Raw genomic sequence first — 25909 nt, forward strand, 5'->3', positions numbered from 1 at the left:
TTTAGGTGATCTCAATATAAGTACTTTGACAGTGTGCTCTCGGGATCTACATCTGTTACCTATTTAAACCAATTCCCCTCTGTTTTACCTATTTTCAGGTGCTTTAATTTTAATTCTATAACTTTTTACTATCCAATTTTCTTCCTTTTTACTGGCGCTGATATGACCTTAATGCGTTGCAAGCGCTGTAAAATCCCTAAAAACAAACAAACATGTGGACAGGGGGGTCGGAAAAAAATTCTCGACTGCACATGGGATCGATCTCAGTTCATTTACGTGTGAAGCGAGTGCTCTACCAATTGAGCTATCGGAACCCTCTAGACATGAAAATAAGTACACTTCATTAAAAATATATACCTTTTTACTTTTTTTTCTTCTAGATTTAAGCTTTCTGTTTTCACATATTGATGTTTGGAGTGAAAGATTTCGTGTTAATTTTGATTATTTAATATCCAAAGTGATTTTGGTGAAAATCGAATTGTGACGTCATGCATTCTCTGTCACATGATAAGTGGGTCATGGAAATGGTATATATATATATATATATACATGTGTGTGTGTGTATGTGTAAAAACACTGGTTTGTTTTATTGATTTGTAAGGGGGATGCAATCGAGTTAATGATTATGTTGACTGACTCTTTTGTGTTATCTCCCTTTTATAACATGTTCCTCTAATGTTGAAATTGTTACTGTCTTCGAGGACATTAAACATAAAAAAAAAATGACCGTTGAGAATTCATGTAGGGGAAACAAATGATGGTCCAGTAGGAAAATACAAGTATGGAGCTTGGAATAAACGGTGTATGAATTTGGACGTTCACAATTCAAACCCATATATTATGGTTTGAAACTGATTTGTCAATACATACTTTTTACAACAAGAAACATTGTAGAAAATGAAAGACAAAAACACTTTTTATTTCAATTATCAGATTAATATTTAATTCCGAATATTTTCGCTCCAAAAATGTAATTTATAAGTTGCCAAAATTCCATGTCATGATTTATTTCCATTTAAAAATTTGACATTCCGTTTTTTCCGGGTTCAATCCATTAACCCCCCCATTTCTGAAAGAAAAGATGGGAAAATATTCATGAAGTGATTATTATTATTATTATTATTATTATTATTATTATTATTATTATTATTATTATTATTATTATTATTATTATTATTATTATTATTATTATTATTATTATTATTATTATTAGTAATATTATTATTATCTCTATCTCAACTTTTCTCTCATTCTCTTCTCGTTCCTTCTCTCTTTGTCATTATATATCTCTCTTTCCATATTCTGATCTCTATTTCAATTATTCTCTCCACCCCTCTCTTTCTCTTTCGCTTTCTATTTCTCTTATTCTTTTTCTCTTATTCGATCTCTTTCTCTCTCTCTCACTCTCTCTCTCTCTCTCTGTGTGTGTGTGTGTGTGTGTGTGTGCGTGTGTCTATGTGTGTGCGTGAGTGTATCTGTCTCACTTTCCTTATCTCTGTCTTTTTTCTGACTTTACTCTCTCTCTCTCTCTCTCTCTCTCTCTATCTATATATCTATCTCTTCTTTTTTTTTCTTTGTCTCATTTCTCTCTCTCTCTCTCTCTCTCTCTCTTTCTCTCTATAGTTATCTTTTAATCTCTCTTTCTATCGTTTATCCCTCCTATATATCTATCTATCTCCCTATTTCTTCCTTACTATCATTGTTCTGTCTCTCACTCTTTCCCTTTATCCCTTTTACTCATCTTTCTTTCTTTCGATCACTCTCTATCTTTTTTTCTTTGTCTCATTCTTACTCTCTCACTCTCACTCACTCACTCTCTCTCTCCTCTCTCTCTCTCTCTCTCTCTCTCTCTCCTTCTCTCTCTCTTTTAATCTATACCATTCTCTATTTTTTATCTATGTTAATCGAATATCCAGCGTCCGAAATGACAGAAAGGGAGGACTGGTCACATTTAAGACCATAGATAATACATACCCAACAATTATCGCATATGATACAACCAAGATTCTGAAACAAAACATAAATAGTCAAATAGAAGCTCTGCAATTTTTGGTAATTTTTTATATAATTTACATTGTTTTATAATTTAAATTCTATACCTGTACTTGATAATATATGATATGAAATGATATGAATTTTAATGGGCTAAAGTAGTTTATGGTCTTTAAATGCCCATGACCCGCCAGGATGTCAGACTAGCAAATCAATTTCAATTTTTTGTAATGTATTTTTATGTAACATTGATTTACCAGCGCCACACCAACGGATCTTTGGAAAGTGCGAGGCATATTAAACATCATATACTCTAAGTATAAGATTTGAGACATGTCAATAACAATTGCAAACCCAATACAATGACAATTATATAAAAAATAATATTTTTGTTATATTATGGATAAACTTTGTGTGAAAAGTTAAGAGATGAATTAAATGTTACAACATTTTAATAAAATTTTTATATATTTTCCATCTCAACAGATTTTATTTATTTACATTTCATGTGTTGACTGAGGATGATCTCCTATAAATCTCTATCAAAAATGTTCATTGGACTAAGATGAGTTGCGAGAAAACAAAGGATTATTGCAACTCAAACACTAGGCCACAGAGTAAACAGTTCAGACCATCGTCAACATTGAGAACCATTCACATATAAGCTGACAATGAAACACACAAGACAACATCTCACCTTGCCATCACAAAACAGAGTGTCTCAATGCAACTGCCACAGACAAAACATAAAACCCACCACATACCCTGCATAATACACCTCGATAAAACCACACAAGGAATGCCCAACTGTTAACCAATGAGAATTGTCCAGATAGTCAAAGCAGAGACGGAAAGAGACGAAGACACGGATTGATGTGTCCATTGTTGACACTGTAAATAATTACATCGAACAATACAACTCGCATAACTGAATCAAAACCAGAACTTGTCGACAATTTCTATTAAACAGTGAGCACACATAGCAAACAATTTCCCAGTTATGTTATCAGCAGTATAAGAGTGTTCATAATAAACGAAAAATACTAAGAAAAATATCTCAATGTAATTAACATAAACTGCCGATTAACTAAAATAAACATATGCCATTTATTAACATTATACACAATGAGAAACCAGATAATATTATCATTGACACTTGAATCATAGTTGGATTCGTCTATTCAGGACAATCAAACTTCAGCATATACAACAAAGTCCGCAACCTTAATGTCGGGGGTTGTTTTTATTGCTATCAGACAGGATTATATAAGCTCGTAATTCCAGAAGGGAATGAAAAGTGTGAGATGATATGGGTCAAAATTGAAGTTAAAGATTGAAATTGAAGGTTCCAGAACACTTTATATAATATGTTCATACTATCAAGCCAATTTGGGCAACAAAGAAAGCTCGGAACTATTCAAAAATTGTGTGATAAAAATAAACGACATCACCAATGTCATCTTCATAATAGGAGGAGATTTTAACTTCCCAGGTTATGACTGGAACTCTAACACATTAAAATGAAAGACCCAGTTTGCACAGCTAAACAATGATTCTAGAGGGCAATGCGCTCACCCAGCTCATAGAGGAACAAACTTCCCAGGTTGTGACTGGAACTCTAACACATTAAAAGGAAAGACCCAGTTTGCACAGCTAAACAATGATTCTAGAGGGTAATGCGCTCACTCATGTGAGCAAACTTCATAAAAGCAAACTGGAAAGTATATATACCTACAAAAATTAAAACATTTATAGACAGAAGAATGAGTAAATATGTACCGCATTAAATGTGTCAAAATAAAAACAGTCTACCATGGTTCACAAAGTCAATAAGAAAGTTGACAAAACAGCGTGACCGAAGTTATAAAAAGAATAAACAGACGAATGATCAATCACAGTTGGCGCCTCTTTGTGAATAAATACCGTATCTATGCTTAAATAATAAACGAAAAGATCGAAACGAAACTTTGTTATGACACCTTTATCAATTTGTATATATTGAGATGAAGTGAGTAGAAAAGTGTATATATTATAATATTGATGATACAAGAGCGGCGTCGAGACATTTCATTTTACCCTTCTACAAAGAGAAATACACAGTTCTGAAATGTTTTGTACAAAAGGAGTTACATCCAAATATTGGGACTACGTGGGGAACATGTGAAGCCCTGACGAGAATGGAAAGAGATTTACTGGTATGACAAACAAATCTGGTCATAACTTATACAGAGAAAAGTAGACAGAAATGGGATATCATCAAGTAAATGACAATGAAACGCTCGTCATCACAGCATTTCTACCAGACCAAGCTTTGACCTTCAAACAAATTGCAAAAAAAAAAAAAACACACACAAAACAGCATAGCTGACATTAATGAAAGAAAAAAAAACATTTATGAAATATGACAGGAAACGATTCCTTCAGATTACCGCCCAGTGTCCCTCGCTCGTATTTAAATCAAGGTTATCGAGCACATCATTGTCAATCAGATACAATACAGATATAGGCATGGTATCTTATATGAAAACCAACATGGTTTTAGATCCAGGCGCTCATGTGAAATACAATTAATCAGTTTTATTGATGACGTTTTAAAGTTTCCTGAGAAGGGCCAACAAACTCATGTATTTATAATGTTCTTCTACGATGTCTTTGGAAATGTTGACAACAACATAGTTTGCCAAAAGCTTCGGTAATACGGGATAATTGCAGGCAAATGCCTTAAGATCAAAAGTGAGCTTTTTTACAGATGAAACAATTGCATACATGAGAATATAATCTCAAGAAGGTGAAGAACATCTGCAACACGACCTCAAAAACCATGGCTGCTTTGGAACAGTTGTACCGTATTGCGTTTCATACACCTAAATGCAGCATATATTACATGTTGCTAAAGTTACACAACCGCATAATTACCAGAGCACATAACATCAACAAAAATAACAACTATAAAGTCAGACTTAAATGGGACGAGCACATCAAGCTCACAACAAAAGGAAATAAGACACTGGGTTCATTCGAATAAATTTAAAGATTAGATCAGTAAGCAAAAAATCATTAGCTTACAAGTCATTCGTTTGACTACATAATATTGAATACGCGTGTACTGTTTGGAACCTACAAACAAAACACCTTGCTGATGAACTGGAGGTAGGACAGAGACGAGCCGATCGTTTTCTTACTGGAAATTATGAGAAAACAACACACGTGAGCAGCATGATCTAACAACTAGAATGAAAGTCTCTCCATACTAAGAGGAGAGTAGCATAATATTTGGCCATAATATAAAAGATAAAGAATAACCTGATGAAGAAACGTGACTAAAGAGCTACTTCCAAGGACTTGACTACAGGCCAGCCACCCTCGAATCCAGGACATTTCGATCAGAAACCAATTTTCATACCACAAGGCCACATAGACGTACAATGACCGGGCGGTAAAAAAATTGCATACCATATAGTACCTTTAATCAAGTGAGTGTATATACATACATATATATATATATTATATATATATATATATATATATATATATATATATATATATATTTATATATAATATGTATATGTATATAAACATAAACCATGAAATAATCGTGTTCAACCTTTTGTTAAAAAGCACTTTTAAAACATAATTAAAATGTAATTTTGTTCAACTTTTACAATATTGTTTCGAGCGTTCGTTCTATTCAGGAAGTGAAGATAGCGAATACTTTAAACAATATTGTCGAATTATATTATATGTATAACCAAACTCATGTAACACACAGTCCTGACGTTGGCTGGAAGGCCTGAAACCCATGTGGATTCACTCCAACATCGTGGTAAATATTACAATAATAATTCGGTGCATTGTTACATATCGAGCACTATTCGCACCATAATATTTGCATCCAACACGATTCAATATATTCTATATGCATATATAAAAAAATGTATTTTGTACGTTTGTATAGGGAAAGAGCTGGACGATGTAAGTCATCTTAATTGTAATACTGATATGATAATAAACGGAGACATTCTTTCAATTTATTATGATATATTTAGACAGAAACTGTTGAATTTGATTCGTGGGCAGGTACTTATTTGGTAAATACTTACCTTGCAATCATCGGACTTGCACTCTTTACACCACTGGAGATATATTAAGAAGAAATTGTAATACACATAACTATACTATATCCAAGTATTCAACGATTCAAATACAAAATCAAACCAGAGACAGGATAACAATAAACAGGAAATTAATTTTCGGGAGACCTTCCGTACGTTTCTTGAAGAAGCTTCAATTTATATTGTTCTTCTAACCGTGGATCTTTTGTCAGACGTTGATTTATTCAATTTGTCCAATTTTAGTAGGCTTTAAAAGTTGTAAAATAAATCTTGATTGTTTGGTAAAAGTATAATTTTTCCTAATATAATCATGTTTTTGGTTCTTCGCCGCAATTGTCGTTGAAATATTGAAAAGTAGAACAGAACAGTTATATGAGATTTTTTTCTATTAATGTTAATTAAAGGTACTGGATTTTCAACAAAATTTTACCTAAAGGAATATTTAAGTTAATTCCCTTAGCTCGAAGAACGTTCGGAAGGCTTCCTGAAGTTTCAATTGAATGATTTGTTTCTTGCATTTTTTCTATCAACATAATGTGGAGAAAATATTATATATTATAGCTGTGACCGAAGTAGTATAATTTATCAAATAATTGAGTATTCAATTGTTATACCAAAAAAATTCAATATTTCTCTCATAATTTGTAAACACAAAAACAGCATTTATTAAGAGAGACAAGTACAAATCAATTTCAAACATATAGAACACTCACTAACGAAAAATGGAGTACCACACGTGAATCATAAAAGTACTGGAATCTTGGTAACGTTATTTCGAAATATTCATTGACATAAACATCAACAAAATAATGCACCACCGAATCGGCGTCATTTGGTTGTTCACTTTATTTGTTTATGGAAATAGATCTGTAGTAGTAGTAGTAGTAGTAGTAGTAGTAGTAGTAGTAGTAGTAGTAGTAGTAGTAGTAGTAGTAGAAGTAGTAGTTGTAGTAGTAGTAGTAGTAGCAGTTGTAGAAGTAGTAGTAGTAGTAGTAGTAGTAGTAGTTGTAGTAGTAGCAGTTGTAGTAGTAGCTGTAGTAGTAGTAGTAGTAGTAGTAGTAGTAGTAGTAGTAGTAGTAGTAGTAGTAGTAGTAGCAGTTGTAGTAGTAGCTGTAGTAGTAGTAGTAGTAGTAGTAGTAGTAGTAGTAGTAGTAGTAGTAGTAGTAGTAGTAGTAGTAGTAGTAGTAGTAGTAGTAGAGTTGTAGTAGTAGTAGTAGTAGTAGTAGTAGTAGTAGTAGTAGTAGTAGTAGTAGTAGTAGTAGTAGTAGTAGCAGTAGAAGTAGTAGTAGTAGTATAGTAGTAGTAGTAGTAGTAGTAGTAGTAGTAGTAGTAGTAGTAGTAGTAGTAGCAGTTGTTAGTAGTAGCTGTAGTAGTAGTAGTAGTAGTAGTAGTAGTAGTAGTAGTAGTAGTAGTAGTAGTAGTAGTAGTAGTAGTAGTAGTAGTACTAGTAGTATAGTAGTAGTAGTAAGTAATAGTAGTAGTAGTAGTAGTAGTAGTAGTAGTAGTAGTAGTAGTAGTAGTAGTAGTAGTAGTAGTAGTAGTAGTAGTAGTAGTAGTAGCAGTTGTAGTAGTAGCTGTAGTAGTAGTAGTAGTAGTAGTAGTAGTAGTAGTAGTAGTAGTAGTAGTAGTAGTAGTAGTAGTGGTAGTAGTAGTAGTAGTAGTAGTAGTAGTAGTAGTAGTAGTAGTAGTAGTAGTAGTGGTAGTAGTAGTAGTAGACAACGATAACCAAACAAAATACCGTTTGTCATGTCTTAGTGATCTTAGACACCGTGTATACATCATGTCATGAGAAAGAGGCAGTGACGCAGATACGATTTTTATATGCTTTTATATAAGAGAACGTAGACTTTAAATTATATATATATATATATATATATATTACAACAAAATATGTAATGAATGAAGACAATGCCAGGAAATGGTGTACTTTTATATTTAAAGTAGAAATTTGAGATTAGTAAATATTTTATAGAATGGTAATCAAATTGACTTATTAGATAATATCATTTTAAATATAATCACCGTTATTTTATGATATGAATGAATTATATGAAAGAATAAATGAATGAATTAATTAATGAATGAATGAGGGATATGAATGAATAAATGAATGAATGAATGAATGAAGGAATGAATGATTGAATGATTTAAAAGAAATATAGTATGATGAATGATTATGAATGAATGAATGGATGAATGAATGAAGGAATGAATGAATGAATGAATAACTGTGACTGACTAACTGTGACTGACTGACTGACAGACTGAATGAATGAATGAATGAATGAATGAAAGAAAGAAAGAATGAATGAATGAATGAATAAATGAACGAATGAATAATATGAAAGAAGGAATTAATTAATTAATCAATTCATTTGTCCATTAAATAATTAATTCATTAATTAATTCATGGAATTGACGATTGAATGATTAATATGAATACAGTTATGATAAAATTGATATGAATGAATGAATGAATGACTGAAAGAATGAATGAATGAATGAATGAATGAATGAATGAATGAATGAATGAATAATATGAAAGAAGGAATTAATTAATTAATTTATCAATTCATCCATCATTTAATTAATTAATTAATGGAATTGACGATTGAATGATTGAATTGAATGCATTAATTTTTTTAAAATGATGTGAGTGAATGAATGAATGAATGAATGAATGAATGAATGAATTCCTATACATCTAATTGTTATCAACTTACGTCTGAGGTAGCTTCTGCAGATTCAAGCATCATGGAGAACATTAAGGCGGCAAAGGCAAATTCTGCAAGAAATGCAAAATATGGTCAGGCACAATTGATCGGATTTCAATAATAAAAATGGATTAGACACGAATCCAAGACTACTATCTTTAAACAATTTTAAAAAATAATTTATACATCTGACTATTGCCTTCTCCTCAAAGGACTGAAGTGAGGGCCATGGCAAAAACCAAATACACGAAGCACAAAAAACAAAAATCTGGAAAGAAATCTAGAAAACGAAATCCAGTAAATGATTGAATGTGTTTAATATCTGATTAAGTTCTCGGATCAGTGACTGAGATAATATTCAAAGGGCCCGCACATAAGTTACTTGATTCTCTGTGTTGTTGTTTGTTGTTTTCTATAAGTTGTCATTTGGCGATTTTTTTACAATGTTGTTGCGATATCTTTGTATATACTCTAACTTATACTACTATAATAAAAAATGTTCTCTCACATATAATCACTTAACTTTTCTGAGTCTGCCCTACTGAAATACCCATAAAATTTTCACCAACTCATAATAATAATCATTGCAAAATTTCATAGACACAACAAATAACAATGTACGTTCATGTTCCCCCCCCCCCACCTCCCCCGCCTTATTTTTGAAATCGACACAACTTCAAAGAATCGATCACCTTTCCCCAAACTCTTAGGCCTCCGGAATAATGTAGTCAGAACAGTTCTGTGGAAAACCAAGTATATTATTTCCTTTTTCAAACCCCACCATACAATACATATATCCCACCCAATCCCAAATATAGATAAATAATATAAACAGTCCCCTTCCCCCATCACCCTGATACTAATGCAATCGGAAAGGAATACCAACGTAAACGACATAGACCATGCCAAGAAAAACTGAAAGGAGAAATGAAAAGTATCACTGTTTTTAATTCTATTTTACTTATAGCATAACTATAGCTAGAATACAGGGCCTATTTAGGCCTTAAAAGGTTTCGTGGCAATTAAAACCATTTAATAATACTCATAATTACATACAAAATAACAACCGTCCCCTAACCAAAAATTTCCATGGTTACTAAACCCAACAAATTGATACTAACAAGCAAACAAGGAAAGGACGTGGCACATGTGAGGGTAAATATGATTGAAATAAATAAATAAACAAATAAATCGAAGAGCTTCCTATGCGGCCTCGACGAACTAGGCGCAACGGTAATGTAAGAGAGTTAGGTAACAGCAAGTGGGTTTACTGAGTTCACGGTGCTTGTATATCAGTAAAACTTGGTCATTATATTGAGAACTAGAAAATTATTTTCTTTGATCGGTGTTACTTGGTATTTGGGGATAAAAGCATCAAATTATAGTTGGTTTTTATTATGTAGGCGTAAAGTATTATTTGGGCATACGATATTATTTGGCCGTACCATATTTGTTATTTGGGCGAACGGTTTTTTGGGGGCGTTCCACCTTTGATTATTTGGGCGTAAAAACTGACCTTTGGAAAGGAATTGTGGGAACATTTTAGAGTGTTTTTGATTCTACTCTACATTCGATTCTCCATTCTACTTCACTATGAGCTGCACTCTCCTAGTATGCTGCAAATTCTAACATCCTACTTATAATCTTTATTTTACGGACTTAGAAATACTCCACGTACATTGAAAATGGTTACATAGGCAAAATGACTTTACAGTTGGATTGATTTTACGGATTTGAAATTTCTGAAACTGATTGAATTATGACCATGCTATTTGATTTGGATTTGGAAATTATCAGAACAAATAAAACAGTAAGAATTGAAATTGGAATCTGGATTTGTATTTGAATGTCTTGATGTTGTACATTCAATTATCATCATTGGCCCTTGAACTCTTTAGTCATTATTAATATCTACAACACAATGCAAAGGAATATCAATACCATCTACCAAAAAGCCACTATACGACCATAAGCCATTACATATGTGTACAACTACGCCACCGCACCAGTGAAACGACGGCGAGGGGCAATGCGTATGCCGTGCAACATGCCGGAGGGGTCTGGTCCCACCCCACCCGCCTGAGGCGCGGCCGAAACAGCTGCGCTGCGGCGTCTAGATTGTCGCAGACCCCACGATTGCAGCGGAGATCAGTCGAGGCCGACTCGGAAATATAATAATAATAATAATAATAATATAATAATAATAATAATAATAATAATAATAATAATAATAATAATAATAATAATAATAATAATAATAATAATAATAATAATAAATAATAATAATAATAATAATAATAATAATAATAATGACATATTTTTTTATCTCCTGAGTTGAGGGATTCCACAATATTACTCCGGTGTCCCATCAAAATCACAACATTGGCTACGAGGATTTTTCACCTTTATCCTGCGCATCTGCCTTTCGGAGCGTTTCGTTACGTCAGTCGAAAAGTCAACATACCACGGACGGAAAACCGGGAAAGTGCCCTTTCTGCCTGCAGTGTGGTCAGCACGTGGTAAGACGCCCTCTTCGTGGACAGCCGCCTATCACGTGGTAAGAAGCCTTCCCGCCATTTTTTCCCGCCAGAGATCGTGGACACTGAGGTCAACGGTTCGTTTCGTCACGAAAATTAACAAAACAGTATGTCGCCTTCATACAACTAAGCAGTCGGAAGCTTGGGTGAGTAATTGTAGTTGTTTTTTCGTCAATAATTTACTACCCTTTGCTCGCGTTGCATCTTCGTACCCTTATTGTACATAATATAGTCGTGTCAGCACTACTGTCATCATGTCAAATGAAGAGCTCATCCCCACATTACAACAACAGATTGAACAACAAAATGAGCAAATGTTGCAACAACAATATAGAGCAAATGAAGCAAGTCGTTGAACGACAAGAAAAGCAGATGGAAATGTTCATGAAACTTATAACAGGTAGAAATACATATTTACCAAAACCTTCAGCAATGCTGAGCTTTGTCGCATTCGACCCTGCCCTAGAAATATGGAGTGACTAATATCAAGGTTTTAATACATTTTTCACTGCTCACTAAGTACCTGATGAAAAGAAAGCAGACGTTTTCCTTGTCAACGAATTGCCATTTGTTTACAAAATACTGACTAGCATGGCGAGGCAAGAAATACCAGCTAAGGCGATAACCACACTCAATGTTGCAGAAATTGACAAAAAAATCTATAAGGGGGCAGCCCTCGACTATTCGTTGTCAGAGAACAGTATCCATTTTGGACGGGCCTCCAGAGGAATCCAGGAGAAACTATTCAGGAATTGGCAGGTAGAATTTGCCTAGAATGCGATTTCCAATTCCCTGGATGAAGAAATGGGCGCCACAACAGACAAAACTGCAAATTCATAACAGCCGTTTGTCGCTTCTGTTAGAAAACGGGACACATCGAGAGAGCCTGTAGATGTAAAACGAGCATGTCAATTTCGCCTAACGTCAACACGATTCGTCGCATGTCACGGGCCAATTAAGTTTAGTGGCACCGCTTAAGTTAAGTACGACTTAATCCAACCATGACATTGTTTTCTAAATAGATACATGGACAGGTGACAATTTCATTTCAACTAGGACATGGGAGAGGATGGGCAAACCAACACTCTCTAATGTCAGCATTAATTATCAATGTGCATCCAACCTGGAACTCCATGTCATGGGAACTGTTTTCTTGCCTGCGTCTGTGAACAATACGCGCCGCGAAATAAACTTTGTTGTCACCACTATGCCGTTACACTTATTAGGACGTTCTGCCATACAAATGCTCAATGTTTCGGTCGATCAACTGTTTCAATCCAAAAAGAAAAAAGAAATTCTGTTCGTAGTAAGCCCGCAAAGGCATGTCACATCTTTGAAAGGCATGAAAACAAAAGTGTGAAGAATTTCCGGATGTCTTCAAACCAGAACTCGGTAAATTGAAAGATTTTGAACTTGACATTAAATTCAAAGCCGATGTGACGTCTGTGTTTCGTTCCGTCCCATATGCGATTCAGGACCACCTCAACAGGAGCAAGGATGCCGGTATTGCAAAAGGTATTTGGAAACCTACATCTTTCAACGAATTTGGAACACCGATTGTGCCAATAAAAAGAAGACAACCAGTGGTGAGAGACCGAAAATTCGAGTATGCGGAGACTACTCTGTTACAGTTAATCCGCAATTGAAAACTCACAGATATCCGATACCGTTACCCGAGGATCTCATGAGCAAATTGTGAGGAGGCTATGGATTTTCCAAAATCGACCTCACCGAGGCTTACACACAAATCCCGTTGTCACTAAAATCGCAAGAAGGCCTCTAACTCAGCACGCATAAAGGTGTTCTTATTAAAATGAGACTATCTTTTGGCATCAGTGCAGCTCCGGGATATTTTCAACTAATAATGGATCAACTGACTCAGGATCTTCCAGGTGTTGCAGACTATATCAATGATATCCTTGTGAGTGGCAAGGATACCACAAATCATTTACACAATCTGCGAAGATTATTACAGCGACTTCATGATCAGGGACTTCGCAGTTATAGTGTGTAGCAGCCTAACAGGCAAGGCGTGTGTTGTACGCTGTTGTTTATATGTCGTGTTTTTGTGGATTTTCTTGGATTCTATACAGTTTTTAATCTACATTTTTATATCACAAGAATTGTCATCTAACGGACTTTTAAAATATACCACTTTTGTTAGACTTTGTCTAGGATTTTTTGTGATTTTACATGATTTTCTACTTTATGTCTTCATATATAAAATGGATTTTATCGAGTTGACAAGTGCTCACCAGGCTCTATTATTATTATCAATTTTGGAAATTTTATTCACAAATCAATTTTTATATCACAGAACTATTTGTTATGAACCCTTTTCCAACAGTGACTGTTTTGTTCAAAAATATTTTTATAAGAAGTTGCGAGGTGGAAGACGAATACAGAGACCAATTATTATCGTGAGAACTGGTCATCGGCATGCCCCCTATCACCATCCACCAAGACTCCCACCAACACTGACACCTATACTACTAGACAATTCAATGACTAAAAACTCACCTCACGACAAATCCCCAATATCAAATTCAAATTATGTCCAGACCGACCACAGAAACAATAAACGCTCAACGGATATTTCGAAACCGTCCCTTTCTTCGACCTCCTCACGCATGAATTAACGTCTCCATTTCGACTCAATTACAAACGGAAAACCAATCAGAAACAATAAATGACACACCTTACAATCAACGTGTTGCTAATCTCAACACTCAATCATGCCAAGATAAGACTGAGGAGATAGCTGATTTTGGAAAAGACAATACACATTGCATAGCTAAAGAATTAAGAAAAGAAAGAAAATCTCATCCTCACAATTTTCGAATTTGCCATCTGAATATAACTTGTCTATGAAACAAATTCGACGAAATTCAACCATTACTTTTGGACAATCTGGTGGTCATTGTTATCATTTATGATACTAAAGTTGATTCAACTTTTCTAGACTCATTGTTTGCAATTGAGGTCTTCAGATTTGAACGTCACGATAGAAACAGCAAGGGTAGAGGAATAGCAACATGGATAAGATCTGACATTGCAACCGGAAGAAGACCGGACATAGAATCACACAACGTAGAGGGCATCGTCCATGAAATAAATCTGGGCGATGCTAAATGGATTATACATTCCATCTACAGACCAGCATCAACAAAGGATGAGTTATTCTACAAACAAGTCAATCCTATAATAGACAAAGGCGTCAAAAAGTGTGACAATCTGTTGATAGTTGGCGACCTAAATTACGACATGAATTGTGAAAACAAATCAAAAACTCTATGTGATATATGTGACGGTTTTAACTTAGTAAATATTATATGTAAACCAACATGTCTTAAAAAGAACTGCAAACCGTCTTTAATAGATGTTATGCTCACCAACAAACCCCATTTATTTTCTAAACCTCTAAATTTTTCAACACGCGTCACTGACTGTCACAATATGATTTCAGCTTATATTAAACATAATGTTCCACAAATTAAGAAAAACACAATATGTTATGTTGATTTAGGACCTTTTGCGAGAAAAGTTATCAGGAAGATTTGCATTCTGTTTTAACCAAAACCAGTACTTCAGAAAACGACGTAAATACTGAATATGGAGAATTTATCGATAAAGTAATTTTAATCTCAAATAAACATGCCCCTTTCAAAACTAGATACCTACTAAGGAAGCCAGTACCATACATAAACAGTGAATTAAGAAAAGCTATATATAGAAAAAGAATACTTCATATCAAAGACTTAAAAAAAAACCAAAAATATCATGGGAAAGTTATAAAGAACAACGAAATTATGCTGACGATAATACCATGTCATATTCTCATTCAAATTTCGATATGCTTTTAAAAACTATTGAAAATGAAAGCGAAATTCTTATCAAGTGGTTCGAAATAAATTGTATGCAAGCAAACCCTGACAAATTCCAGGCAATTGCAGTAGGTACAAAAACACACACAAAGAAACCCACGTTCAATATTGGAACTGCAAATACTACATGTGAAGAAGTAAAATTACCAGGGATCGACATAGACTACCAACTAAAATTTGATTTAAACATTAAAACCATCTGTCGTAAAGCTTCTCAGCAATTAAATGTCTTTAAAAGGCTTGGAAAATACCTTTCAAAATTGAACAAGTTAACAATATTTCACCCTTTTGTATTGTCAAATTTCAATTTCTGTCCACTAGCTTGGCATTTCTGTTCTAAAACTAATTGTGATAAACTTGAAAAGATACAAGAAAGAGCACTGTGTTTTATTTATGAAGATGACAAAAAATCCTACGACCAATTACTTTCAAAGGCCAAAGTCCCCTCCCTACAAATAAGACGAATGAGAACAATTGCTTTGGAAACGTTAAAAAATTAATACAAAATTGCTCCTCCTTGTCTATCTGATATGGTCATTTTGAAAAATAACAGATACAATTTAGATATTCAAACCTCCTTGATATTCCAAGGGTCAGAACAACGTCTTATGGCAAAAGATTTTTCAGATATTCTGCTGCTGTGCTTTGGAATGAACTTCCCGAGCACATCAGGAAAATTTCAAATTTTAATGTTTTCAAAAATCATATCCTCTCATGGAATGGCCAGCCATGCAAATGTAATATTTGTAATTAATCTAACCGTACATATATATATATATATATATATATATATATATATATATATATATATATATATATATATATATATATATATATATATATATATATATACATATTTTATGCACTATGTGTTAAAAACTATTTCGGTCAAATGCTTCTATTAGCCTGACTATATTATCTATGAAACATTTTAAAATGCCGACAATAAATAAATATTTGTATTGAATTGAATTGTAATCTCCAAAAATGTTCTTTCGCAGAACCAGAGTGAGAGTATTTTTTGCCATCTAATATCAAAAGACGGCATTGCAAAAGGTACAAAAGTCGATGCAATCACTAAAATGCGCCACCCACTAATGTATCGAGTATGAAATCGTTCTTAGGACAAGTACAATTTTATTAGAAATTTTTACCAACTAGTTCAACTGTCTTAAAGCCACTCACTCTATCAGTTAACCAAGAAAGAAGATAAAAATGGAAATGAACAGGTAAAGAACAAACAGCATTTCAACATTTGAAGGGACATCTTTTTGACGAAACAATTATTGTGCTATTTGATCCATTTCACATCATCATCATCGTCATCATCATCATCATCATCATCATCATCATCATCATCATCATCATCATCATCATCATCATCATCATCATCATCATCATCATCATCATCATCATCATCATCATCATCATCATCTCATCATCATCATCATCATCATCATCATCATCATCATCATCATCATCATCATCATCATCATCATCATCATCATCATCATCATCATCATAATCATCATTATCATTATCATCATCATCATTATTTATATTATTATTATTTTATTATTATTATTATTATTATTATTATTATTATTATTATTATTATTATTATTATTATTATTATTATTATTTATTATTATTATTATTATTATTATTATTATTATTATTATTATTATTATTATTATTATTAATTATTATTATTATTATTATTATTATTATTATTATTATTATTATTTATTATCATTGTTTTCATTATTATTATTATTTTATTATTATTATTATTATTATTATTATTATTATTATTATTATTATTATTATTTTATTATTATATTATCATTATTATCAGTATTAATATTGTTATTGTTATTATTTTATTATTAGTATTGATATTATTATTATTATTATTATTATTATTATTATTATTATTAGTAGTAGTAGTAGTAGTAGTAGTAGTAGTAGTAGTAGTAGTGAGCTTCAAGGTCAGGGCCGGACGTCCCGCTTGCTGAAATTGATGTGTATTTCGAACCCAACACCTCTCATTTCCAGGTGCATTGATCGTCGCGTAGTCCTGTCTGACAGAGATTATTGCATATGGCCTCTCATGCATTATTGTGTCCATAACAGCACCTTCTCGTGGTGTTCCCTGTTTCTCCTAAGATTGTTATGGGCGCGACCGAGTCCCCGGCGTTATAACCGGGTTAGGGAGTAGGTGGGACCCTTTCCTCTTAAGGTGCAGGAGTCAGAACCCACCGGTGAGTGGTACACGCTCTGCTCCTCACCCACCCACCTCACACTCATTCTGTAGTGTGGTGTCTTCTGTATGTCCCTACTTTTCTTAATCTACCCCTATAACTCATACTTTCCCCAGCCATTGATGTATAGCTCCACTGCCTTGTGGATACCTTCCGGAGGAGGAAAGGCTAAGGAGTAAACCTAACAGAAATCTGCATCCAAACTGATGCCAAACGTATCGCTATGCGATCCTTTGGACCACACCAGGGAGGAAGAGAGGGAGGTTCTGGTTACTGGGCATCCCAGGATCTCCACATTACTTTGCCCAGGCCGCGCTCTGGAGTGGACACTCCAGTCTCACCTTCACCGGTGAAGAGTAACGATACGGAAGACAGCAGTCTACGAGTGATAAGTCCTTGCTCGATTGGCGTCGAGTTGGACGCTACGGGTTGTCTTCGGAGGGATCATCGTAATCCTACTGGTCAGCTACCGCCCGCCCCAAGCTGGGCAGCCCCCAGCCAGAAAGGTGTTGACCCGCTACGATATGCCTGCTTCAGAGGGTGCCTGGAGCTTAGAGCCTGCAATATTGACAAGTGGATCGTTAAACTGTGTACCTGGCAAGCAAATGAAAAAGAAAACGAAGTCCCCAGCTCTTCGATTAGCAAACTGGAATGTAAGAACTATGCGCTCAGGACTGACAGATGACCTTGAGGCCATGGACGATGCTCGAAAAACAGCAGTAATTGATCGTGAACTTAACAAACAGAACATCGACATAGCAGCCTTGCAGGAAACGCGACTCCCAGAGAGGGGATCCCTGAAGGAGAAACACTTTACATTCTTCTGGCAAGGAAAAGGCACAGAAGATGTGAGGGAGCACGGTCTTGGATTTGCAGTACGCCATACATTAATTCCTATAATTGAACCGCCAACAGACGGCACAGAGAGAATTCTAAAGCTGCGCATGTCATCCATGCAGGGTTCGGTGAACCTTGTTTGCGTCTACGCCCCAACACTGCAAGCTTCGGTTGAAGTAAAGACGAATTCTATGAGTCATTAGATGCCATTGTAAACAATATCCCAGAAGTGGAGCACATCTAGCTTCTTGGGGACTTCAACGCGCGAGTTGGTGCCGACAAAGAATCATGGCCAACCGTTTTGGGGCACCACGGCATAGGAAAGATGAATGAGAATGGTCAGAGGCTTCTTGAACTCTGCTGCTATCGCAAATTATGCGTGACGAACACCTACTTTCAGAACAAGGCATGTCACAAGGTGTCATGGAGGCATCCAAGGTCAAAACACTGGCATCAGCTGGACATGATCATCACAAAGCGCGATTCTCTTAACAATGTTTGTAACACCAGGTCCTATCAAAGCATTGATTGCGACACCGATCACTCCTTGGTTGTCACAAGGGTGAAACTGACACCAAAGAAACTTTATCACTCAAAGAGAAAGGGCCAGACCAGGATCAACAATCAGCAACACAACTTACCAAGAAAAGAATATAGAGTTCGACGAGCAACTTGAGAAGATCCTCAACACAGCTCATAGAAAAGCAGAAGAAAACGCACAGGACAGCTGGAACTCTCTTAGAAACGCCATTTACAGCACTGCAGTTCTGACATATGGCAAAAAAGAGCGCAAGAACAAAAATTGGTTTGAAGCCAATATTACTGAGATGGAGCCAGTCATTGATGCCAAGCGCAGCGCACTGGTCAGCTATAAACATGAACCAAGTCAGAGGAACCTGCAGGCGTTGCGAGCTGCACGTAGCAAAGCACAGCAAACAGCACGACGTTGCGCCAACGACTACTGGCTTCAGTTCTCGGACAACATCCAGCAAGCGTCCGACAGTGGCAACATAAGGGCCATGTATGAGGGCATCAAACAGGCGACAGGCAAATCTACAAAGAAAACTGCGCCTATTAAATCAAAGACAGGGGAAGCCATCACAGACAAGGACAAGCAGATGGGAAGATGGTTAGAGCACTACTTGGAACTCTACGCCAGAGAAAACTCTGTCACCCAAAAAGCGTTAGACGCAATTGAAGAACTGCCAGAACTGGAAGAACTAGACGCAGAACCAATTATGGAGGAGCTCAGCAAAGCAATCGATGCTCTGGCCTGTGGCAGAGCACCCGGTGACGACAGCATTCCACCTGAAATCATCAAATGTGGAAAGCCAGCCCTCTTGGAACCACTACATAAACTCCTGTGTCTTTGCTGGAGAGAAGGCAAGGTACCCCAGGATATGTGCGATGCCAAGATTATCACCCTCTACAAAAACAAGGGAGACCGTAGTGACTGCAATAACTATAGGGGAATCTCTCTACTGAGCATTGTTGGTAAAGTCTTTGCGCGCGTTGTCCTTGCTTGACTGCAAGTCCTCGCCGAACGTATCTACCCAGAGTCGCAGTGTGGCTTCAGAGCCAAAAGGTCGACAGTGGACATGATCTTCTCAGTACGTCAACTTCAGGAGAAATGCAGAGAACATCAGATGCCCCTCTACATTGCATTTATTGACCTGACTAATGCATTTGACCTTGTTAGCAGGAAGGGCCTTTTCCAGCTGCTAAAGAAGATTGGCTGTCCTCCTCAGCAGCTTAGCATCATTGCCTCCTTCCACGACGACATGAAGGGCACCAGCAGCTACGACGGTGGAGGCTCTGAACCCTTCCCAATGCGCAGCGGCGGGAAACAAGGCTGTGTCCTCGCACCGACTTTGTTTGGTATATTTTTCTCCTTACTGCTGAAGTTTGCATTCAAAGAGTCCGCAGAAGGAGTCCACTTACACATCAGAAGTGATGGGAAGCTGTTCAATCTGGCACGGCTGAGAGCAAAGACCAAGGTCCGCGCAGTCCTCATAAGGGAAATGCTATTTGCAGATGATGCAGCTCTATGCGCGCATACCGAGGAAGACCTTCAGCGGCTGATGGACAGGTTTTCCCACGCATGCAGGGAATTTGGGCTGACGATCAGCATCAAGAAAACAAATGTAATATGTCAGGATGTCCCCTCTATACCAGCAATTGACAACGAGGAGCTAGAAGTCACTGATCATTTCACATACCTGGGCACAACCATTACCAGCAACCTCTCACTTGATGCAGAATTAGACAAGCGCATCACCAAAGCTGCCGCTGTCATGGCACAACTAAGCAAGAGAGTGTGGACCAACAACTAACTCACTTTGAACACCAAACTCAGAGTATACCAGGCATGTGTACTCAGTAGCCTACTGTATGGGAGTGAATCCTGGACAACATATGCCAGAAAGGAGAACCGCCTGGAAAACTTTCACATTCGCTGTCTACGACGAATTTTCGGCATCAGGTGGCAGGACAGACTCACTAACAACAATGCAGTGCTAGAAAGAGCGAACTCCCTCAGTATGCATCTCATGCTCTACCAGCGACGTTTGCGATGGCTTGGTCACGTACACAGGATGGACGATGGACGCATACCCAAAGACATCATGTACGGTGAACTAGCTTCTGGACGGCGACCAACTGGCAGTCCAGCTCTGCGCTTCTATGATGTCTGCAAACGAGACATGAAATTGACAGGCATCGACTCAAACACCTGAGAGTCGCTTGCTGCCGACCGCAGCGGCTGGAGATATGCGGTGATGGAGGGAGTGAAGAGGGGTGAGGAGAGGAGAAAGATGAAGTTTGAGGAGAGGAGAGCAAGGAGGAAAGAGAGGCAGCAGATCCAAATACCAAACACACAGTCAAACTACGTGTGCAACAACTGCGGTAGAGACTGCCATGCAAGGATTGGTCTGCTGAGTTACACCCGTCGTTGCTCTCAACAAGACTGATGAGACTAAAGCCGTACAGGGCGCAAACCATCGTCTCTTGAGTCGGAAGGATGCCTACAATAGTAGTAGTAGTAGTAGTAGTAGTAGTAGTAGTAGTAGTAGTAGTAGTAGTAGTAGTAGTAGTAGTAGAAGTAGTAGTAGTAGTAGTAGTAGTAGTAGTAGTAGTAGTAGTAGTAGTAGTAGTAGTAGTAGTAGTCGTAGTAGTAGTAGTAGTAGCAGTAGTAGTAGTAGTAGTAGTAGTAGTAGTAGTAGTAGTAGTAGTAGTAGTAGTAGTAGTAGTAGTAGTAGTCGTAGTTATAGTAGTGTTACACGAGCCCTTTCATGTGTAGCCGATTAATTGAACGAATCGTGGAGATTAAACTCGAAAATTATTCTCTGCACAAAAAGATCTTGGAATATGTAGATACGGACCATTAGCTTTTAAGACAATGAAAACAAAATGTTTATATTATTATATTGTAAACCTTTGAGAAACGCGCAAATGAAGGAAATGGCAATGGTAAGAATAATTCATTAAATTCCGTGTTACGTAGAAATAGATAAAATCTACTCTGGAAAAAAGCCTCATTAAAATGTGATCAGAAAATCGTCCTTCAAATTTTGATAGAATTAAATAACCCCCATCATGACTAAAGATCTCAAACCTGGGACTTTGGCGAAGACTTCAAAACGTAATTTAAATCGAATGACTTTTAAAGAAATTTTCTGGTCCAATTTGTGATTAAGTGTCTTTCCAGAGTACGGGATTTTAATGATAAAATAAACATACGATTATAAGTTTGTGTATTTAAAAAAGCAATAATTGTTAACACTTACTGAGGACAAACTTGAGATTCATTTTAATAGAGGTTTACAATGCTCACTAGCACAAGAAGAATGCAAGCAACAGTTTGTTGTAACTCGATGAAAGCCAAAGAATAGTGAATGATAGACTGTGTTGACTCTTCCACGCTCTCACATCAAATGATAAACCGCGTTTTATAACATGACAATATGACGTAGATACATCACGTGGTAATAAGTGATAATTCATTGGCTGATAATATATGCATAACTCTGTTTATCCAGACATACTTTGTTTGAACATGTCAGTAAAATGTAGTGAAACAAATTTCATATTAATGATAATATAATAATAATAAATGGCATTTATATAGCGCTTTACCCCGTTGTCACAGGCTCTAAGCGCTTTACAATGATATAAAACAAAACATATTACAGTGAGACAAGTGTGAAGGAAACGTGAAATTTTTTTTACAACAACAAAATATGAAAATAATATTGCAACATTATGACGTAAAAAGATAAAACTTTAAGCGAGATTCGAACGTTGTCAACGAATCCGAGCATCTCACGTGTGACGGGAGAGAGTTCCAAAAATGGGGGGGCCGAAAATTGAAAAGACTGTTCACCTATTTTACGCAATGGCTTAGGTTTGACAAGGATTGATTGGTCATTGCTTGACCTCAAGTTTCTATTGGGGACATATATGTTTAGAAGGTCTTTAATATAGAAGGGACTGTTCGTGCTCAGGGATTTGTAGACAACAGTACAAATCTTATAGGCAACTCTTTTTTCCACAGGAAGCCAATGTAACTCACGGAGAAGAAGAGTTGCTGACGGGTATTTTTTGTTATTGCGTACAATGAGCCTGGCTGCGTTATTTTGAGCAACCTGAAGTTTGCTAATCTTGTCTTTAGCTAAATTCGCCCAAAGGGAGTTACAATAGTCCAATTTAGATAAAACCAGGAAATTAATTAAAAGTTTTGTTATATGCTTCGGTATTAAATTACGAATTTTGCTAGCAATGATGACGCCAAGGTTTTTTGCTTTATTTGAAAATTCTATTGTGCTATTTCCGAGAGTAATAGGTGATTTATTTGCCTGTTTAAGGATACTCAGTCTTCCACACATTAAAATCTCAGTTTTACTATCATTTAATTTTAACTTATTGTGGTATATCCAAGATTTAATCTCATTAAAACAGCTCGTAATTCGCTGTATTAAGAACTGTAAATTACTAAGGGGTACTGAATCATATATTTGCGTATCATCTGCATAAAAATGATAATTCAGATTGAATCTGGATATCACACTACATACAGTATTTATATATTTCTCATATAAAGTATAGAGTATAGGGTATATAAGTACCCAACAATGCAGGAATAGGAATACAATGATTAAATTGCGTTTATGAGTCTGGGGTTTCCAATATTATAAGGTTCTAATAATTCTAAGATCTTTTACGTCTATGTCTAGTCCTTCAAGGATATTAAATAGCTCACAATGTATAACTTTATCAAATGCCTTTGAGTAATCAATAAAGCAAATAAATACGTCTCTCTGGACTTCAACACATCTTTCCATCAACATTGATAAGGTGAAAATAGTATTTTTTGTACCTTTGTCGGGGACAAATCCAAATTGAGTTCTTGATATCTCTGGTTTTATACTTTTCCTCATTCTGTTCATTAGTACTCTTAAGAGAATTTTTGTGAAGTGACTCATAAGACTAATCGCTCGGTGTAACTCGCATCCCGTGGCGCCTGGCGATTTTGGAAGTGTTATAAACACTGACTTTAATAAATCATCTGGAATTTCACCAATGTCATATATCTTATTCAATAGATTTGTCACTGTGTTTAAACCTAAATCCTCTAATGTTATGATAATTTCTATTGAGATTTTATCAGGGCCTGTTGCTTTGCCTAACTTCATTTTATATTTGAAACAAATTGCAGCCGTCAGGATTGAAGGAGAATTAAGTAAATAAATACAAATTAAACGAGTTGTTAGACAAGGATGGGTTTTGTCACCAGACCTTTTCAATATCTACAGCGAAACAATTATTAGAACTTTAGGAGATAGTCAAGGCATTAAGATCAATGGTGAGAATATCAATAATATAAGATATGCAGATGACACAGCACTAATTTTAGACTCAAAAGAAAGTTTACAATTACTCCTCAATAAAATAGACACAGAGAGTGAACGTATGGGGTTATACTTAAATGTAAAAAAGACAAAATGCATGGTTGTATCAAGGAGAGAAAGAAATCCAATATGTAACTTAATAAGCAATGGAAAAACTATAAAACAAGTTCAGACATTTAAATATCTTGGATACATAATGACTTCAGATGGCAGATGCAACACAGAAATAAAACGAAGAATTGCAAGAGCTAAAGATAGTTTTAAGAAAATGAGTCTAATTTTTAAAAACCACAATATCTAAATGACAACACAACATAGGGTTTTGAAGGCCTATTTATGGTCAGTATTGTTATATTGCTGCAAAAGCTGGACAATTACAGAAGACATTAGAAAGAAACTGGAGGCAGCAGAAATGTGGTTTCTTAGAAGGATGTTAAGAATCTCATGGACGGAGAAGAAAACTAACGAAGAAGTATTAGAGCAAGCTGAAACTAAAAGGTTATTAATTCGTACAATAAGAAAAAGACAAATACCATTTTTAGGACACCTAAATCGACATAAATGTATTGAACATCTTGCTCTCACAGGAAAGATAGAAGGTAAAAAGAGTAAAGGTAGACCAAGAAAAACATATTTGAATAGTTTGAACAGCTGGGTGACAAAGAAAGAGAAGAGTAATATACGTTCTGAGGTTATCTGATCAGAGAGATGAATGGCGTACAATGATAACCTATGTCTGGCACAGACTTGGTCCTTGAAGATGAGTCTAGGGTACATTTGTGCCCCACAGTGCAGGAATCGGGGTTGTTAAACACAGTGCAGGAACTTAAAGAAGTTTCCTATTTCTTTTTTTTTTTTAAAGCTATTCATATTCTATAAAATTCATTGTATTTATCAATCCTGCATGGAGTAATATAAATAATTGTAAAAATAATTATAATAATATGTAATGACAGTAATAATAATAATCATAAAACAGAGATGAAAAAGGGGGGGGGGTACCTTAGCAGCTAGTACCACTTTCCCATAGCTAGGAGGCTTAAACTATTTTACATACGTCACCCATCCACTGTAGGCCTGATTAAAAACAGTGAGTCCCCTGTAACCCTGAAACAAAATGGTGGCAATTGTGGTAATATTATTAATTGAAACTAGAGGATAAAAACTGTTGTTATCACACTTGCTTATTTAACAAAAGTGACTACCTTCAATTTGTTGTGAAATGTGAAGTACTCATCTGAAAGGTTATTAGAATGATTCAAAGATACACAATTCCATAACTCAACATCAGCCGTGGGGTTAAAAATTATATAGTTGGATTGAGTAAAATATCGAATAAAAAAGTAGTCATTCTCAGAGGCATTATGCCCATGGAGCCGAAGTTTATCCTAGTTTGAATAGCGCGAAACGGACCATAGCAATTGCTACTCTTTGGATAGGACACTAGTCTATGTCAAAGTACTTTCCGCTAGATCTAACAGACTCAGCTACCCAATCACTGCTGGATTGACAAGGGGAGGGGACAAGAGGAGGTTAGAAAAACATCTCTCTCTCTCTCTCTCTCTCTCTCTCTCTCTCTCTCTCTCTCTCTCTCTCTCTTGGTTCCTTTATAGTTTCTAGCAAATTGTCATATTCGTCCCCATTCCGATCTCAAAAAGTGTCT

The 25909-nt window shown here is 35.8% G+C and overlaps 1 long non-coding RNA gene across 1 annotated transcript; it reads right to left on the reverse strand.

Moving 5' to 3' along the window:
* Positions 1-914: 914 nt before the first annotated feature.
* On the reverse strand, positions 915-22284 carry LOC144957750 (uncharacterized). The gene is made up of 5 exons (XR_013642200.1): positions 22126-22284; positions 8828-8889; positions 6093-6125; positions 1975-2007; positions 915-1069 (listed from the first exon to the last, which is right to left on the reverse strand). It is a non-coding gene; the product is annotated as an uncharacterized LOC144957750 (long non-coding RNA).
* Positions 22285-25909: the final 3625 nt, after the last annotated feature.

Source organism: Berghia stephanieae, chromosome 12, assembly GCF_034508935.2.
Source record: "Berghia stephanieae isolate SIO BIC M18660-M18661 chromosome 12, UCSD_Bste_1.3, whole genome shotgun sequence".
Classification (NCBI taxonomy): domain Eukaryota; kingdom Metazoa; phylum Mollusca; class Gastropoda; order Nudibranchia; family Aeolidiidae; genus Berghia; species Berghia stephanieae.